At 38.0% G+C, this 5802-nt stretch overlaps 1 pseudogene; it reads right to left on the minus strand.

The window, feature by feature from the left end:
* Positions 1-1569: 1569 nt before the first annotated feature.
* On the minus strand, positions 1570-2112 carry LOC116737792 (annotated as a pseudogene).
* Between the last annotated feature and the right edge of the window lie 3690 nt (positions 2113-5802).

The following is a 5802-nucleotide window of genomic DNA, read 5'->3' on the forward strand; positions in this document are numbered from 1 at the left end:
TATAACCTATAGAACCTATAATTGTCATAAAAATTATTCCATTCATTCATCAAATAATATTTTGGGAAACTATTTCCTAGAATTCTACAATGTCCTCTCTTCTCTAATGAGGACAATACTGGATTGAAAATTAAAGAATCCAACAAAACTCATACTACTATTTTTAAAATAAATGAGTCTTGCAATATAGGATGAGTCTAAGCCCTATCTGATCACCTCATGGAGCAGAGAAGGAATCCTGGGATGTGAATAGAATGGAGCCTTACATCCAGGTAGGATGGAATGAATGAAGCAGATGACCAAGGTGAGGTCCTAAGGTCAAGCAGGAGACCAAATCTTAAAATGTGGATTGAGAAGCACTACTTGAAATAATTTTCCAGAATCTTCAGTTCATATCTCCTGCTGTCACAGAAGGACAGTCCTATCCAACACTCACTATCTTCCTATGTCTTCTAAGGATTCTCCTTCTGCTCCCCTGGTCTTCCATCATATTCACAGTGAGGGCCAAAGTGCTTTCCATAGTCTGTGAGGGCCTGCATGATCTGCCTGCTTTTCTATGGCTTTGGGGGGCGGTGGTCTGGGGAAATCTGTGCATATTTCTGAGGAACTCTATGCTAAGCCATTTTTTTAAGTTCATTTTTGCTCCATAACAGATGTCAATTGTTACTGTATTTCTTAACAATGATGATTTTCTAATTTTGTCTTGTATATATTAAGTTCGCATGACTGTGTTCTAGATGTTTTCACTTTGTGGTTAGTTTTCTGTGAAATTCAGCTGTGATTTTAATTTCTCAAGTTCTGACAGAACATGCTTGAATGTACATGTGTTTTAAAAGTAGTGAGTTTGATCATTAGTGAAAATCCCCATATTTATTAAAATGTTTTGTTCATATATATAAATTTCCCTTGAGACAAAAAAAATCATCAGGATTTTCATCCACTTTCCTTAAAATGTATCTGAATTGTGGTATGATTAATACCTAAATGTTTATTTTATATAGCTGTGATTCTCAGCATATTTTGCAATAATCGTGCTGTTTCTTTATTCAGAAATGTTTGTTGTTGTTGCTTCTAAGGAATGAATAAACAGACTTGCCATTCTGTGTAAAAATAGGAGTAGCTCTTAATAACACATTCTCTGATGTCATTTAAATATTTATCATACAAAATTTTTAAGTATTTATTTTGAGACAGAGAAAGCAGAAGAGGCAGAGAGAGAGAGAGAGAGAGCGCGAGCGAGCGGGAGAGAGACAATCCCAAGCAGACTCCATGCTGTCAGCACAGAGCTCAGCATGGGGCTCCATCCCAGGAATGGTGAGATCATGACCTGAACCAAAATCAAGAGCCAGATGCTTAACCAACTGAATCAGCCAGCCTGCTCCTTTCATAAGATTTTTATTAGAGCATGTTATGATCGACTATAATGAATTTTCTGAACAATTTATGTCATATAATACATGCTACTTCTTCAAATGCTTCTTTTCTTGAGTGCACAGTCTCAGTTTAAAATGAAAGTTATATAGAAGGATTCTTTTATAATAGAGTATCTATGTGTTGTTTTTAAAAAAATTTTTTTCTGGCTGTTGATTTATTCGACACAAAACAATCTCCAGCTTTAATGAGGTGGCTGACCACATCCACAACCAAATCTGCATGTAAACTGGAATTCAGTTGCTGACCTAGCCCAGGCACCAGCTTTCTTGTTGGCACCAGGGGGCACAGCGTTTCATCTGTTGGTATCTCTGTCAGCTTCCCCTTGTGTGAGACTTGCAGGTGACTTTCCCTCCAGGCCTTTGGGCCATGGCCTCCCTGTCTCAGGACCTCTGTGGGGCAGCGTGGCAGGCATAATTTCAGGGGGCAGGTGGAGGTAAGCGTGGAGATCCTGGATCCCCTCATTGGTAAGATAGCAGTAGAAATGTCTGCAGGCAAACTGTTCCTTTATGTAGCCTCATGATTTGAGAGACTGCATGGCCTTCATGATGGGAAGTTTGACATGTTCTTCTCTGCCAGCTCAGGGTGTTCTGGCATGTGGACATCCTTCTTTGCCACCATCACTCCCTCCTTGAAAGGGAGTTCATAAATGGCAATTCAGTTCTTCTCCGGCATCAACATCTTGGCAGCTGCTATGTATGGGACCGGTGCTGGAAAGCTAGAATATCTAGGTTTTATTCAGAATTTTTTAACATTTCTCTTATTCTTTAAAAAAAAATTTTTTTAACATTTTTTCATTTTTGAGAGACAGAGAAGAGTGTGAGCAGGGGAGGGGCAGAGAAAGAGAGGGAGACAGAATCCAAAGCAGGCTCCAGGCTCTGAGCTGTCAGCACAGAGCCCGTCACCGGGCTCGAACCCGCGAACACCAGATCATGACCTGAGCCGAAGTTGGACACTCAACTGACTGAGCCACCCAGGCGCCCCAACATTTCTCTTATTCTTGTTTTGCAATTCAATAATAAAGCTTCCTGTTTAATGATGGTTCCCACAGCATTAATTAGTTGTGCTTTTGTTTTTTAATCTATGTTTTATAATTTTGGATAACAATTCAACCCAGTACTTGAAGACCATGTAGGGTTTAATTCAAATAGGATTTGGGTTAGACATGTCAATTGCCAATAAAAGTATACGTGTATTGTTTGTATAAATACTACCTATACAGTATTTATACATGACTTACCACATTTGTTTCATAAAAATAACTTAAAAAACTCATATCTCTATCAATTTTAGGTATCATAATTTATTCTTTTTTTTTAAAAAAAAATTTTTTTTTCAACGTTTATTTATTTTTGGGACAGAGAGAGACAGAGTATGAACGGGGGAGGGGCAGAGAAAGAGAGGGAGACACAGAATCGGAAACAGGCTCCAGGCTCGGAGCCATCAGCCCAGAGCCCGACGCGGGGCTCGAACTCACGGACCGCGAGATCGTGACCTGGCTGAAGTCGGACGTTCAACCGACTGCGCCACCCAGGCGCCCCCATAATTTATTCTTAATTGTGGCAAAAAATATATGCCATGAAATGTACCATTTTAATCTTTTTTTTTTTTTTTGAGAGAGAGCGAGAGCACAAGTGAGCAACAGGCAGAGACAGACAGGGAGAGAGAGAGAGTCCCATGTGAGGCAGAGAGAGAAGCAGGGTTAACCCGAAGCAGGGCTTGTGCTCACCCAAAGTGGGGCTCAAGCTCACCTGAAGTGGGGCTCCAACTCATGAATTGTGAGATCATAATATGTGTTGAAGTCGCATGCTTAACTGACTGAGCCACCCAAGTGCCCCTTAACCGTTTTTTTACTAAAGTGTTAAGTGTATTTACATTATTGTAAAGTCAATCTGGAGTTTTCTCATCTTGCAAAACTGAGACCCAATACCTTTTAAGCAGCCAGTTTGACATTTGTCTCCATTTCTAAGCCCCTGGCATGCTTTCTCTCTCTCTTTCTCTCTCTCTCTCCCCTCCTTCCTCCCTCCCTTCTTCCCTCTCCATCCACCCATCCATCCATCCATCCATCCATCCATCCATCCATCCTTTCCTCCCTCCCTTCCTGCCTTCCTGCCTTCGTCTGCCCATCGTTTCATCCTTCCTTTTTTGTGAGGTTCTCGATACTAGGTTAGTCAGTTAAATGAATCATAGTGTAGCTCTCTGTGACTCATTTGTTTCACTTAACTTAATATCATCACATCTTAACCATGTGTGTAAAGTGACAAGATGTGTTTCTTTTTTAAAGCTGGGTATTATTCTAGTGCATGTATATGCTACATTTTCTTTATTTGTTCACAAACATTTCTATTGTTTTCATTTATTAATGGTTTTCTGAATAATGCTGCTATGAAACTGCTTCTGCAAATATCTCTTGAAGATAGTACTTTGAATTCTTTTGGTTATATATGCTCAAGTGGGAGGGCTGGATCATATGAAATATGATTTAAAAGTTTTTGAGGAAACTCCATTCTCTTTTCCATAGTCGTTGTGCCATTTGCATTTCCTCTAGTGGTGCATAAGGGTTCCAATTTCTAGTCTTGCTTTCCAACATGTGTAGGTTTTGTTGTTGTTGTTGTTGTTGTTGTTTAATGGTGGGATCTGAATGGGTGTGAGGTGATACCTCACTGCTTGATTTGTATTTCTCTAATGAATAGGGATTTTGAGCATCTCTCATATGCTTGTCTATTTGTATATCTTCCTTGGATTATGTCCATTCAATCCTTTGTCCATTTTTTAATCATGCTAGTTGCTTTTTGGTTGTTGTTGCAAGAGTTCTTTCTATATTCTAGATGTTAATTCTTTATGCTGTAGAGGCTTTGTAAAAAATTTCCTTCCATTTCTCAGATTGCCTTTCTACTCCACTGTTTCCTTAGAATCACTTTCTCTGAATTCCCTGAGTTTAAATATATTGTGTTTCATTTCATTAGCCTCAAGATATTTACTGGTTATTTTTTGAATTTCATTTTGACCCATTGATTGTTCAAGAGCATGTTGTTCAATTTCCAAATATTTGTGGAATTTCCAATTTTCCATCTGGTATTCATTTTTAGTTCCATTCCATTGTGGTCAAAAAAGATACTGGTATGATTTTAATCTTCTTTATTTTGTTAAACTTATTTCATAGACAAACAGGTTGTCTCTACTAGAGAATGTTCCATGTGTGATTGAGAAGATTGTGTATTCTGCTCTTGCCTGGTGGAGTGATCTATGTTATGTCCATTATATGTAATTGGTCTATAACATTGTTCAAGTACTCTCGTTATTGAACTTGAATGTAGTCTTTTTATCCAGCTAAATCGAAGTATTACCCTTTGCTACTATCATGATGCTGTTTATATCTTGCTTCAGTTCTGTCTTTTGTGCTTCATATATATGGGATCTCTCGTGTTAGGTGCACACATAATGATAATTGTTCTGGTACCTGAGTAATTTCATCTCTTTATCTACATATAATGCCATTTTTCTGTTCCTGCACTCTTTGCACTTAATGTGTATTGTCTGATATTAATATGGCCACCTGTGCCCTCTTTTGGTCTGCATGAAATGTTCATTTAAATACTTTTACTTGCATCTTATGTGTGTCCTTAGATTTGATGTGACTCTCTTGCAGACAAGAGGTTGTTGGATTTTGTGTTTTACTCACTCAGCCAATTTATGCCTTTTAATGGGGGAGTTTAATCTACTTACCATCAAAGTAATTACTGAAAGGGAAGGGCTACTACTGCTGTTTTTTCATAGTTTTCTATACTTCTTGTGCCTATTTCATCCCACTTTTCCTCTTTTATTTGTGTTCCATTATGTTTTTTTGATGTTTGTAGTGATATGTTTTCATACCATTCTTATTTCCTTTTTGTGTCTTCTATAGTTTTGTTTTGTTTTGTTTTTGGTTACCATGGGGATACTTAAAACATCTCAGAGCTGATATTGTCAATACGTACACAAATGTACTACTTAAAATGTCCACCCCTGCACCCACTTTATGTCACCAATAACCCAAATTCTTTTGTTTTATACTCTATAATTTAGATATATCATTTTTATGCCTTAAAAAAATTGTCACAAAAAGAGCAATTTGTGCTATTCACACCAATAGTCCAGTTTTCTCTACTTGTGTAAACACTTACATTTACCAGAGAGCTTTATATTTTCATGTGGTTTTAGTTACTGTTTAGAATCTTTGCATTTTAAGCAGGAAAACTCCTTTGTTTTTTCTTCCTTAGTTTACTTATGTATTTATTTTGAGAGGGAGAGAGCAAGCAGGGGAGGGACAGAGAAAGAGAGAGAATCCCAAGCAGGTTCTATGCTGGCTTGATCTTATGAAGTATGAGATCG

The sequence above is a fragment of the Lynx canadensis genome, chromosome E2 (genome assembly GCF_007474595.2).
Source record: "Lynx canadensis isolate LIC74 chromosome E2, mLynCan4.pri.v2, whole genome shotgun sequence".
Taxonomy (NCBI): domain Eukaryota; kingdom Metazoa; phylum Chordata; class Mammalia; order Carnivora; family Felidae; genus Lynx; species Lynx canadensis.